The following is a 14,814-nucleotide window of genomic DNA, read 5'->3' as shown; positions in this document are numbered from 1 at the left end:
AATTCCAGATTTTAGTAAACATTTCTATTTACCTCACGCAGTTACAGAAATACCAGTTTGTCTGGGAATTTAGCAACTGAAGTCGGAGAAAGGAGGGATCAGGGCAGGTTGATACATGGGGAGAGGAAAAGCTAAAAGCTTCTGTCATTGGGATGTGGACAGGATTTTAAAGTACTGAGCACCACCTCTACCTTCTTCAACTCAATTTTTAAAATAACTTTCCAAGTGGTGACATGGGAATATTTATTAGTAAATACTAATACTCTGCACAGAGGATTTCAAAAAGCTTTACAAAAGGTGTGAAAACATCATTTGACTAATAGGGAAAATGAGGTAGAGAGATTTAGTGGCTCTTAGTATACATTTAGTAAAGGTGAGATGAATGATGAAAAGTCCTGAGCTTGCAAATAGAGAACTTGAAACAACAGCTCTGAGAGCTGTAAACTCCCTCTATTCCTCTCAATTGTATATTAACTCTGAAGTCTAACAATAAATATTGAGGGGAGATTTTCCAAATGCACAAGGGACTCCCACATTGGCTTTCAACTAGAGCTAGCTGCCTGTTTGTGTTTTTTGTAAATCTCCTCCTTAATAGTACATGTTAACTATTTCATTGCATTTCAACTAATCTGTTTTATCCACTGTTGCTGGATGCAGTGACAACTCCTAAACAAATACTTTGACTCAGTTTTTAATAGTGATAATGAGGAGCTTAGGGGTAGTGGTAGGGTGGTTAATGTCAGTGAGGATATAGAGGTAGAAATTACCACATCTGGATGTCAAACTCAAACAGCTTAATGAGAATAAATCATGGGCCCCAGATAATCTCTATCCAAGAATAGTAAAGGAACTGGCACATGAAATTGCAAGACCAATAGCTAGGATTTTTAATGAATCTGTTAACTCAGGGATCATACCCTATGACTGGAGAATTACTAATTTAGTACCTATTTTTAAGAAAGGAGAAAAAGTGATCCAAGAAACTACAGGCCTGTTAGTTTAACCTCATTACATGCAAGGTCTTAGAACAAATTTTGAAATAGAAAGTTGCTAAAAGATATAGAGGTAAATGGTAATTGGGATAAAATACAACATCGTTTTACAAAAGGTAGATCATGCCAGACCACTTGATCTCTTTCTTTGAGAAGATAACTGATTTTTTAGACAAAGGAAATGTATTAGATCTAATCTTCCTGGATTTCAGTATGGCATTTGATAGAGTTCCATATGGAAATTAGTTAAATTGGAGAAGATGAGGATTAAGGGGAGACAACAACGGGTCATGCTGGAAGGTGAACTGTCAGGCTGGAGGAAGGTTACTAGTGGAGTTCCTCAGGGATCGGTCATGGGACTAATCTTATTAACATTTTATTACTGACCCTGGCACAAAAAGTGGGAGTGTGCTAATATCATTTGCAGATTACACAAAGTTAGGTGATATTACCAATACAGAGGACTAGAATATCATATAAGATCTGGATGACCTTGAAAACTGGAGTAATAGAAATGGGTTGATATTTAATAGTGGAAAGTGCAAGGTCATGCACATAGGGATAAGAATTTTTGCTATAAGTTTGGGGCTTATCAGTTGGAAGCGACACAGGAGCAGAATGACCTGGCGAACTGGATGATGGCAGGATGATTATGAGCCACTAATGTGATGCAGCCATGAAAAAGGTTACTGCAATCTTAAAATGCATCAGGCAAGGTATTTCCAGTAGAGATAAGGAAGTGCTAGTACCATTATACAAGGCACTGGTGAGATCTCATCTGGAATACTGTGTGCAATTCTGGTCTCTCATGTTTAAGAAAGAACGGTTACTTACCTTCTGTAAGTGTTGTTCTTCGAGATGTGTTGTTCACGTCCATTACACATTAGGTGTACGTGCGCCGCGTGCACGGACGTCGGAAACTTTTTCCTTTAGCGGCTCCCGTCGGGCCGGCAGGGCCCCCTCCTTCCCGCCAGAGCGGCGCCCCGCTCCAGGGTATATATATCCCTGCCGACCCGACCCCTCCGGTTCCTTCTTGCCGGAGACTCCGACAGAGGGGAAGGAGGGTGGGAAGTGTAATGGACGTGAACAACACATCTCGAAGAACAACACTTACAGAAGGTAAGTAACCGTTCTTTCTTCTTCGAGTGATTGTTCATGTCCATTACACATTAGGTGATTCCCAAGCTTACCATTGGAGGTGGGTAGGAGTCAAGGTACAACTGACTGTAGCACAGCCCGACCGACCATTGCGTCCTCTCTGGTCTGATGATGGATCGCGTAGTGGGTTGTGAACGTATGTATGGACGACCAGGTGGCTGCCTTGCAGATCTCCTGGATAGGGACCTGTGCCAAGAAGGCCGTAGAGGACGCTTGGGCTCTAGTCGAGTGGGCCCGGATCTCTGGGGCCGGAACATTGGCGAGCTCATAACAGGTGCGTATACAATGCACAATCCATGCCGACAAGCGCTGTGTCGAGATAGGCAAGCCTTTCATACGTTCCGCAATCGCAATGAACAGCTGGGGTGTTCTGCGAAACGACCTGGTCCTTTCCAGGTAAAATGCCAACGCCCTTCGGACATCCAGGGTATGTAGGCTGCGTTGGTGAGGGTCCGTATGGGGTTTAGGGAAAAACACCGGTAGGCAAATGTCCTGCCCCATGTGAAACTGTGATACCACCTTTGGGAGGAATTTGGGGTGCGGCCTCAGTTGCACCTTATCTTTATGGAACACTGTATAGGGTGGTTCCGAAGAGAGGGCCCTCAATTCCGATACCCTTCTGGCCGACGTGATGGCCACGAGAAACGCCACCTTCCACGAGAGGTGCGTGAGGGAGCAAGTGGCTAGGGGCTCAAAGGGAGGACTCATGAGTCTTGTTAGGACTAGGTTCAGACTCCACGCCGGGACAGGCGGGCGCGAGTAGGGGAACACCCTTTCCAGCCCCTTGAGGAATCGGGCCACTGTGGGGTTGGAGAACACTGACACTCCCAACTCTCCCGGATGGAAAGCCGAAATAGCGGCTAAGTGAACTCTAATTGAGGCGGGCGCAAGCTCTTGATTCTTGAGGTGCAGTAGGTAGTCCAAGATAGACGGAACTGAGGCTTGTAAAGGCTGTATGCGTTGAGGCTCACACCAGTGGGAGAACCTTTTCCATTTTGCCAGGTAGGTCGCTCTTGTAGAGGGCTTCCTACTATTAAGGAGGATTTGCTGAACTTGGTGAGAGCACCTGTGTTCTGCATCATTCAGCCAGAGAGATACCATGCCGTGAGATGTAGCGAAGACAGGTTCGGGTGGAGTAGGCGACCTTCGTCTTGCGTGACTAGATCGCGATGGAGGGGGAGGGTGATTGGATCGGCTATGGACAGTTCCAGCAGGGACGTGAACCAATGCTGGCGTGGCCAGGCCGGGGCGATGAGTATGATCGTCGCCCTGTCCCTGCGGGTCTTGAAGAGAACCTTGTGTATGAGTGGGAACGGAGGGAAGGTGTATCTCAGGCTCCCTCCCCATGGGATCATGAAGGCATCTGCTAATGATCCCCGGCTGAGGTTCTGGAACGAGCAGAACTGAGGGCATTGGCTGTTGTCCCTGGTGGCGAATAGATCTACCCGGGGAAAGCCCCACCTCCGGAAGATCGAATGCAGGACGTCTCGCTTCAACGTCCATTCGTGCATTCGGTAGGAGCGGCTGAGGTGGTCTGCTAAGCCGTTTTGAATTCCTGGAAGATACGTCGCGATAAGGTGTATCGCATGGGCTATACAGAAGTTCCATAATTGGAGTGCTTCGTGACAGAGTGGAGAAGACCGGGACCCGCCCTGCTTGTTTATATAGAACATGGCAGTAGTGTTGTCCGTCAGGACTGCCACGCTGTGACCCTTTATGGTGGCGCGGAAGGTCTGACAGGCGAGGCGAATCGCTCTTAGCTCCTTCAGATTGATGTGAAGCAGCTTGTCTTCTCTGGACCACAACCCTTGGGTCCGCAGTTCCCCCAGGTGCGCCCCCCAGCCCAGGTCCGATGCATCTGTTACCAACGTCAGAGTGGGCTGTGGGGCAGCGAAGGGGATCCCTTCGCATACCTGTTGGCGATCGAGCCACCAGCGTAGCGAGCTGAGCACCTGGTTTGGGATCGTGACTACTTGATCCAATGGGTCTCTGTTGGGGCGATGCGTGTGGGCGAACCACAACTGTAAAGGTCGGAGCCTCAGGCGGGCATGTCTGACCACGTGTGTGCAAGCTGCCATATGTCCCAGTAGCTGCATGCAACACCTTGCCGTTGTCGTGGGGAACTTTTGGGCCGAGCTTACGGCTCTGTGAATTGACATGAACCGTGCCTCTGGTAGGCTCGCTTGCGCGGTTACCGAGTCCAGGGTTGCACCTATGAAGTCCAGCCTCTGTGTGGGGACTAACGTGGACTTGGGCATATTGACCCGGAGGCCGAGCTTGTCGAACGTCTGCAAGGCCAGCTTCACGTGAGATTGGACCTCAGCCTCCGACCTGCCCGCGAGTAGCCAATCGTCCAGGTACGGGAACACACGCATCCTTCTCTTTCGAAGGAAGGCTGCCACCACGGACATGCATTTCGTGAACACTCGTGGTGCTGACGCCAGGCCAAAGGGCAGGACCGTAAATTGGAAGTGGCGCTGGTCGACCATGAAGCGCAGGAATCGCCTGTGGGCAGGATTGATTGCGATGTGAAAATAGGCATCTTTCATATCGAGGGCAGCATACCAATCCCCCGGATCCAGGGATGGGATAATAGTTCCCAGGGAGACCACACGGAAGCGAGCTTTGATCAGAAACTTGTTTAGCTCGCGCAGGTCCAAAATAGGACGGAGGCCTCCTTTTGCCTTGGGGATCAGGAAGTATCTGGAGTAGAATCCTTTTCCCCTCATGTCTGTTGGGACCTCTTCTACTGCTCCAGCAGCGAGAAGGGTCTGAACCTCTTGTGTGAGAAGTTGCTCGTGAGAAGGGTCCCTGAAGAGGGACAGGGAAGGGGGATGGCAGGGAGGGGGCGAGGAAAAATGGAGGGTATAGCCCGCCTTCACTGTGCGCAAGACCCATTGGTCCGATGTTATGCGCGACCATGCCCGGTAGAAATGGGACAGGCGGTCTTTGAAAAACAGAGGAGGATCCGGTATGGGATATGGTACGCTGTCCTCGGGCGTAGCTTCAAAAGCCTGGTTTATTCCCTGGCTGCGGCTTGCCCTGGCCGTGACTCTGGCCCTGGTTAGGCGTATTGTTACGTCTCCGCCTGTTAACCCTGCCTCGACGGCGGTACGGCTCGTGTCGGGGGCGAGGGTGGTATTGCCTTTGCGGTGGCTGGGGTTTAAAGGGCTTACGCTGTGTTACCGGAGTGTGCATACCCAACGACTTAAGGGTCGCTAGTGAGTCCTTAAGGCTATGTAGCCTGGCGTCCGTCTGGTCAGAAAACAAGCCCGAACCTTCAAACGGGAGGTCCTGCAGCGTGGTCTGTACCTCTGGCGGGAGACCTGAAGCCTGTAACCACGCCGAACGTCTCATCACGACTCCCGACGCAATTGTTCTAGCCGCCGCGTCGGCTGAGTCTAGTGCGGCCTGCAATGAGGTCTTGGCCACTGCCATTCCCTCATCCACCAGGGCTGTGAACTCCTGATGCGCGTCAGGGGGGAGGGAGGCCTTAAACTTGGCAACTGATGCCCACGAGTTAAAATTGTGCCTGTTTAGAATCGCCTGCTGATTGGCGATCCGCAGTTGAAGGCCCCCAGATGAAGAGACTTTCCTCCCGAATAAGTCCAATCTCTTAGCTTCCTTGCCCTTGGGGGCAGGAGCTTGCTGGCCATGCCGCTCTTTTTCGTTGACCGCCGAGACCACCAGCGAACAGGGGGACGGGTGTAGAAAGAGGAAGTCAAACCCTCTAGATGGGGCGAAGTATTTCCTCTCTACGCCTTTTGCAGTTGGCGCACTAGAGGCCGGTGTTTGCCACACCGTCTTATAGTTGGACTGTACTGTCCGTATAATCGGGAGAGCGACTCTGGAGGGGCCCTCTGGGCTCAGGATATCGACCATGGGGTCATCCTGCTCTACAGTCTCCTCCGCTTGCAAGCCCAGATTGAGGGCTACCCGGCGAAGCAGGTCTTGGTGTGCCCGATGGTCGATCGGGGGAGGGCCGGACACCAGTGTGCCCGCTACCGCCTCGTCTGGCGAGGAGGAAGAGGTCGGGGCCTTCTGCCCATCCTCATTGTCCAGCAATCCGGCATCAGCCAGTTGTTCCTCTGCGGCCTGACCCGCAGCGTGGGATTGGGACGGCACCGTACTCGGTGCCGAGTCCACTCCTTCCCGCTCCGGCGGTCTAGAGACCGTTGCCTCCCTATACGATGGCGGGCGGTGCCGCGGGGAGCGGGATCAGTGCCCGGATGGCCCGGATCTCGAGGCCCTCGATGGGGGTCCTTGCTGGTGGTAGGCCCATGGTGTCCAGAATGGCCATTGGCTCGGTTGGCCCCATTGGGACTGACCGTAGTCTCTGCTGGCCCGTGACCTATGGGCATACCCGCCGTATCGGTCTGAGTTAGTCCCCGAGACCACGGACGGTGACCTGGAAGGCCACGGTGGAGCCGTAGGATGGTGCCGGTCCGGTTTTGGGGAGTAGCGCCTCCGCGACCAGGACCTGGAATAGCGCCTCGCCGACCTGGACCTGGAACGGTACCGGTGATCGCGGGACCGGGAACGGCTACGACTGGTTGGCCTTGGGTAACGAACCGCCGACGCTTCGTGGTGCCGACTCGTGCTCGGTTGCTGAGTCGGTGCCGACCGCTTGATGAAGCCCGACTGCTGCAGTGCTTCCTGCGCCGAGGGCAACCGGGAGTCCACCGAGGCGGAGCTCGACCGGGACCGGTTCCTGGAGCGGTGCCGAGACGGCGACCGTGATGGGCGCAACATCGCCGGCTTGCCTCTACGCGGCAGCATCGGCGGAGTGCCGGGGCCTCGACGGACAACGCGATGAGGTCCTTAGCTGCCTCAAACGTGTCCGGAGTGGAGGGGTGTTCCACGAGCTCCTCTAGCCCTTCATCCTCACTCGACGCGCCCATCCCGGGGCTCGACGGGCCTTTCGGCGCCGGGGTCCGTGTTGGGGCCGTATCGGCCTTAGGGACACTCGAGGTCTTTACCGGTGCCGGCCTCTTGTGCGGGGAGCGTCCTCGGGCCTTAGACTGGCCCTTCGCTTTCGCCGGCGAAGACGATCGGCGTCATGCATTTCCCCGCTGGGTCGGTGCCGCGGGCTTCGGGTGACCCGCCGGTGCCGGTTCCCGCACCGATGCCGGAGCGCTCCGCACGGAGGCAGACGGTGCCGTCGAAGTGGAGGGCTGTAACGCCGTCTCCATGAGCAGCTGCTTAAGGCGAAAGTCCCTCTCTTTTTTAGTTCTGGGCTTAAAGGCCTTGCAGATCTTGCAGCGCTCTTTCTGATGAGCTTCCCCCAGGCGTGGGGGTCGCTCAATGGCATAGGCCTACGGCACGTGGCACAAGCCTTGAAGCCTTGGGCGTGTGGCATACCCCACCGCCCAGGGCCGCTGCCGGGGCTGAACAAACAACCACGGCAGGAACTTTAAGTACTCTAATGAGCTGTTAACTACTGGCTCAACACTACTATAAACTAACTGATAACTGCTAAGTAACACTAATGACTATTGCTAAGGGACACTCTCAGATGAGAGACAGAGTTGTTCCAACGCCGCCACGGATGGTAAGAAGGAACTGGAGGGGTCGGGTCGGCAGGGATATATATACCCTGGAGTGGGGCGCCGCTCTGGCGGGAAGGAGGGGGCCCTGCCGGCCCGACGGGAGCCGCTAAGGGAAAAAGTTTCCGACGTCCGTGTACGCGGCGCGCGTACACCTAATGTGTAATGGACGTGAACAATCACTCGAAGAAGAAAGATGAATTCACACTGGAACAGATGCAGAGAAGGGCTACTAGGATGATCATAGGAATGAAAAACCTACCTTATGAGATGAGACTCAAAGAACTTGGCTTGTTTAAAGTAACCAAAAGAAGGCTGAGAAGAGATACAATTACTCTATAAACACATTAGAATGATAAATACCAGGAAGGGAGAGGAGTAAGTTAACTGCCAATGTGGACACAAGACCAAATGGACATAAACTGGCCATCAACAAATTTAGGCTTGAAATAAGACAAAGGTTTCTAAATATCAGCCTTCCAAGGGGAGCAGTAGGGGCAAAAAACCTACCTGGCTTCAAGATTAAGCTTGATAAATTTACGGAGGGGACGGTATGCTGAGACTGCCTACAATGTTAAACAGCCTATCTGTGACTGCTAGTAGCAAATATCCCCAATGGCCAGTGATGGGACACTAGATGGGGAGGGCTCTGAGTTACTACACAGAATTCTTTCCTGATGTCTGGCTGTTGGGTCTTGCTGAAATGCTCAGGGTTGGGAAGAATTTTCCCCAGGCTCAGACCGAGGTTTTTTTTGCCTTCCTCTACAGCATGGGGCACAGGTCATTTGCAGGTTTAAACTAGTGTAAATGGTGGATTCTCTGTAACTTGAAGTCTTTAAATCATGATTTGAGGACTTCAGTAACTCAGCCACAGATTATGGGTTTATTAGAGGAGTGGGTGGGCAAAGTTTTGTGGCCTGCAACGTGCAGGTCAAACTAGATGACCACGATCATCCCTTCAGGCCTTACAGTCTATGAGGCTGCCATTGAGGCGTAAAACAGTGGGGTGGCCAACTGTTGTCAAGGCTTGTTGAGGTAGAGGAAAACTCATCAAAAAGTTTCAAATGACTATCTTTTCTTCCTATTTTGGGCAGAAGTCAGTTATTTAATATTGATTGAATTACTGTCATATTCAATAAAAATCCACCATTTTTTCCATGCACTTGAAACTGCCACATACCCTCCACTTTGGCACATAATTTATCACCAGAACTTTGCAGGGAAAATCTTGCCACAGAATTCTGGTCTAGCTTGCCACAGAGTACATTTGCTTTGATCATGACTATCTTCTTGATCAGAGAACTAAGAGGAGAATAAAGACATCTGTATGCCCTCAAAAACACTAGAAAATCTACTTTAAAGGAACCAACATGCACTGAAAGTTTGGACTAGATAACGTAACTGGCCTTTTTCTTCCAACATCTATGGTTCTGTGCTCTCTCTCTTTGAATAGGAGATTCCTTTTCTCCCTCATGTTAAAATTGAAACTTAAGAATAATCACAGACAATGAAGAATTACACTACAATTAACAAAGATGGGTTTAAGCAATATCACATCAGTAACAAGAGTTTATTATTTGCACAGATTATGTACTTTATAGTAAAATGCTTTTATTCTTGTAATTCTTGTGGGACTTTTTTTTATCCTGTAGAAGTCCACATCTCTGATTCTAAGATATCCTTGGTGCATTTGACCTGTGTTTACACTGCCTTTGTGTATTTCCGAAGTTCTCCCAGGTCTCATACCTTCCCATAACTTTCTTATATATTTTGAATGTGCACTTACCATTGAGAAACCCATGGTCTTAGTGCCATTTGTTAAAGGCAAAACAACTATTCTGGTGGTAAGTAATTCATCAGTTCATTGGATTCTATCAAACCATATGGAAGCTATTTTTTGCCTACCACTGTGCCTAATCTTGAAATTTTGTATTCTGATTACTTCTGCTGCATTCAGATTCCCTCCATAGAGCCTTTCCCTGCAACAATTTCACCGCTGCCAGAGCCTTTCACTGCCCCATGTAGCTACACACCACAATGTGGATGCAGCCTGCTTTTCACTGCAGTGTGTAGCTACACATAACCTACATGTCGCTGCAAGAGGTCTGCACTGTAGACATAGCCTTAATGGCTTCATTCATGCATTTAACAACAGAGTCCCACATATGAAATTTTGCAGACCATTTAATGTGTGCTATTGCATTTAGGCTCTTTGAATACAAAAGTGTAAGAGCAGATTTGCCCCCTTTGTACATTTCCATGATTATACTAGGTAAAGTTTATTATGGCAACTTCTTGATTTTTCATTTGATAAACCTTTTAATCCAAATTCATTTTTGGTAAGTTTAATTAGTCAATAAAGACCTGAAGTACCACTCAAAGTTGATAAATATCTGCCTCAAATACTGCTAATATAAAATAATTCAAAGAAATGGCAATAAGAAAATATTTAGGTAGATGACAAGTATGACTAGAAAGGCTGTCAGGGCCAAACTAAAATATAATTTGCTATGCTTTAAAATGGTCCATCAATATATTTTATCCCCAGATTTTCTTTATTCTCTTGTCTTTCATTTTCTATAAAATGAGTGATAGCTTGCATCTGACAATGGTTTTAAAACAAGCTAATCTTAAACTCAACAGTCATAAAAATATTAGTTGGTGGTAATGAATATACTCATCCTATTATAAGATTTAAAACCTAAAAAGTGCACTAGCCCTTATGGTTGGTGCCTGATTATAGGAAAGTGTCCCGAGGACCAGAAAAACCCACTCAGCCACTATAGTGCAGCCTTCTGAGAAGTGATGCACACTCCTGGCTAGGAGGACTGCCACTGGTCAAACTCGGTGAGCTACAGCTCCTGCAATGACATATGCCACTAAGCCTGCAGTAAGCCGCATTAAAATCTGCCTTCCTCCAATGCATGAAGATTGTAGTGCAGGGAGAGAGTAAGCACAAGTCCAATGATTTCAGCAGCTCCCTCAGCCTGTTTATGTGAATTTTCTCACTTCCTCACTCAGTCCAACTCCAGCTCCTTCCTCTGCCCTTTTGTTGTTACTGTGGTGTGCATGTCAGTTGCTGCCTCATGCCGTATCTGTAGACCACCTTTCTTTCTACAGATTTCCTGAATTTTTGGCCTAACATTCTCTTTTCCTCCATTTTCCCTTTTCAATTTGATTGCGTCACATGTTCCTCACCTCATAGATCAGGGTCCCTAGAGTAGCAAAGAGATACTTGGTGATGCATATGGCTGGTATATTCAAGAATAACTACTTACTGCTATTTGTATTGTTCTGCTAGATGACTGCTGGACGGATACATATCCTGGGTGACAGTGTACATCCTGACACATGAGATCAGACGTTCCTGGCTAAAAGAGTTCATTGAGACTGTGCATACACACTTGCCAGTGTCCTCAGGCCCTCAGCCAAGACTATATATGGAGTGCAGCCCCAACATTCACTACATTTCTTACACTAAGTCAAGAATTTATCAAATTCCAAAATAACAGGGAAAGGTGAGGGAAGTCTAGATACACTGAGGCAATCATCTGAGAAAGAGTCACACTATGGTAAGCAATTGTTTTTTCTCCTTCACTCAGTGTGTTTAACAAGCAGTGTCAAACTGAAGGAGAGCGTAAGGAATTTAAACTGAATTCTTGATAACAAGACTGTGCACCTACATTAAGTGGTGTAATTCTCTCAACCACCACAAATGTTAGAAATACTGGGAATTTAAAGTTAATGTCACACATAATAACCATTAGAAAGTATTAATATGAACAGTTAAAGTCACCTAAACAACTTCAACTTTTTCTGCCTCCAGCCAACCATTTCATCTCGTATACTCATTGGGCCTTGCATTTAGGAAGGAAACATTCTGATGAAGAACTTCTGGATAAAGAAACTTTAAAGTTTATAGTCTGCAGCTTCTGACATCTTAAATTGGCATAGTTTGCCTATGGAGTTTAAGATCCTATGTATTTTTGTATATATGGGTTCATAATAGACAGTTTAAGGCCAGAAGGAACCATCATGATCATCTAGTCTGGCCTTCTGCACATTGCAGGCCACAGAACCCCACCCAGCCACTCCAATAGTAGGTCCATAACCTTGTGCATAGTTACTAAAGTACTCAAATCTATATACAAGTGTAATTGCCTATCGTTCTGCACCATTGTTGTGTAAGTTTTCTAATTTTGCTCCAATAGTCAGAACAGGGTCTTAACCAGAGAAAATATTATACAAATAGATAGCTATCTACGCTAACTTTCACAATATGGCAACGCTTTTACATATGAAACCGCCCACACTCTTGCCCATCTGACCTAAACAATGATTCTGATTGTGGGTATTTTTTTCTGGCAACTTCATATGGTCTTAAAGAAGGTGGGAGTAGTTTGCTGTAAAGACGGGTGCGCTTCAGTTAATGCTAGAGTAATGTAGAAATGAGAAAGGTTTAATAACTAATGATTTTTAAGTGAGTGGATGCTGCTCCCTGCTATGCAAAAGAGATATTAAACTTTCATATTCTTGACCTGTGTCATGTGACTGGAGCCCAGGAAATGAAGATCACACTCTGACCAGCACTCCTGTGTATCAAATCTATTATGTAGTGTCAGAAGAAAACTGAATCTTTGGCAAAAATAGAGCAAATGAAGACATCCCTCAGTCTGCAAAGGAAACTGGAAGAGAACTGGAGGTGGTAGCAGAATTTCCGAATTTTCCTGGAAGCAGGTGGTATTGCAGAGAAACTGGAGATGGTCAAATTCTTTACAATACTACAAGTGGCAGGCCCAGAGGCTTTGGAGATCTATAATGCAATCCAGTAGAAGAAAATGATTGTAAACAGCAAACCAAAATTTCAAGAATACGCTGAGTCATGCAAAAATGTCACTTATGTAGGCACATTTTCTTTACTAGGAACAAGTTGCCAGGTGTATCATTGAGCCTTATGCTAAAGAGCTATGTATTAGACCTAAATCATATCAATTTGAACTGTTAACTAGATGAAGCAATTAAAGACCAAATTATTTGTGGTATAACTGATAAACAAGTCAAAGCAAAGTTATATTATGAAAAACTGAAATTAGTGATAGAACTGAAGTTCGTCTAATTAAAAATACATACCAAGGCATAAAAAAGTAAACAAACAGCAGAGACCATATATATTTGTAAGAAATGCAGAGGAATCATCACACAAAGATTTCCAGCACAAGGAGTGCAATGTCATGCATGCAATAAAAAAAATTAAATATGTTACTCTCAACACAAATTGCAAAGAAATATAAAATACATTCAAGCAAAATATATTAATGAACATATAGCTGAAGGACAAATCACTGTGGTACAAAAAATCAGTTCTTTGTTGGTTCTCAATAAATTTGCAAAGCAATTTTCTACAAAAAGATTGGTATGTGGCATGAGAAATAAATTAAAAATTTAAAATTAACTTTTAAAGAATGTGGTGAGATATTTAATGGACTGGGATGCACTACGTATATGACATCACACAGAGAGATCCCCAAAAACGGAAACACTTTCCAGCTTCCAAAGTTACATCTTTAATGTATTTACCATCAACTTGCCTTAATAGTCTGCACTACATTTTTATTATATCTATATAAGCTCAAGAATCTCCTTTCTTATGTAACAGTGCTAGCAGATATTCAATGGATAGATGATAGCCTTTTTATTTGGAAGCAGATTGACAGGTTACACTGAATATCTGTGTGACTGATCTGAATGGCAAAATGTCATCTGGAAACAGTCCAGGTAAGGCGAATACATCCACTTAGATACATTTATGAAACATTTTACGAGTGGGTGGATATGTTACAGTCCGAGGATGAGATTTTCAAAGCAGTGTAGATGACTTACACAGGTCTTCCTTTGTAACTAATGGAAGATTTGTGGCTAAGACCCCTGCATTGCTCCGAAAATCTCAACCCTAGTTTTCACTTTTGTTTTTGTGAAGTCAAAATCAGGTTTCTCAGGCTTACCTGTGAAAACGGATTATAAACATATAGTATTTGAAATATGGCTGGATTCAAGTTATTATGGGAACCTTAATTTTTGCACTACCTATCTTTAGTTCTAAGATTCATAACCTTAGTGTTGCATTTAATCTAAATATGTCAAAAGTGTTTGTGCAAAAAGTCTCAACTTATGTTATAGACTTAAGAAGATCACTATTTAGCTTATCAGAGAAGCTGAAGAGGTGACTACATCACAGTCCATAAGTACCTATGCAAGGAGAAGATTTCTGATAGTAGATGACTCTTTAATCTATCTGACAAAGAGTTAAGATTTGATGGCTGGAAGTTGGAGTTAGAAAATTGAAAATGGAAATAAGGCATAATTTTTATTTTATTTTATTAAACACTGACGTTAATTAATACTTGGAACAACCTACCGAGGGATGCGAAGGATTCTCCACTCTCTGAAGTCTTTAAATCAAGACCTGATACCTTTCTAAAATATATGCTCCTGCTCAACAAGATGTTATGGGCTTAATGCAGGAATTATGGTGTAAAATTTTATGGCCTGTTATATAAAGGAGGATGTTGACTAGAGGATCACAACAACAACAAAAATATCTATGAATCAAATGAACACTGGAATTTAATTTTAAGTGGTATAGTGTAAGTATCCTCATCACTCCAGTGGTTGCTATAACCCATATAAAAAAAAAATTAATTCCAGTTCCTTTGTATATTACAAGTTTATACACAATTCCTCATCTTTAGAAACTGCCTTCTGATTTTAAATCCACTCAGCATTGTAGCTGCTGTCATTAGTCTCTAATCTTGCAATATGATACTCGTTTGGTCCTCCCCAGGCTTATTTCCCCATAATGATGGAAAAAGAAAGGAGAGAAGAGAAAAAACAACTGAGGGAATAAGAGGGGACATACAAGGGTAAATGTTTGTAAAAGGAAGAGCAAATCAAACTGACCAATACTATTATTGCATATAACATTCTCATATCTTCCTGGCTTACATAAAGTGAAACAATTTAGATAGGTCAGATACCTACACATCAGGTATTTTTGCTTAAATATTTCTTTACAGAAGTATCAAATATTTATATCTTCGGTTTTATTGAAAATACAGCAG

The 14,814-nt window shown here is 45.8% G+C and overlaps 1 protein-coding gene across 1 annotated transcript in view; it reads right to left on the bottom strand.

Annotated features, from left to right (window-relative positions):
- Positions 1–14,814, bottom strand: part of MAN2A1 (mannosidase alpha class 2A member 1) — a 225,035-nt gene that overhangs the window by 32,037 nt on the left and 178,184 nt on the right.

Source organism: Chrysemys picta, chromosome 6 (genome assembly GCF_011386835.1).
Source record: "Chrysemys picta bellii isolate R12L10 chromosome 6, ASM1138683v2, whole genome shotgun sequence".
Taxonomy (NCBI): Eukaryota; Metazoa; Chordata; order Testudines; family Emydidae; genus Chrysemys; species Chrysemys picta.
The sequence above is the reverse complement of the archived record's forward strand: the minus strand, read 5'-3'. Positions and strand labels throughout refer to the sequence as shown.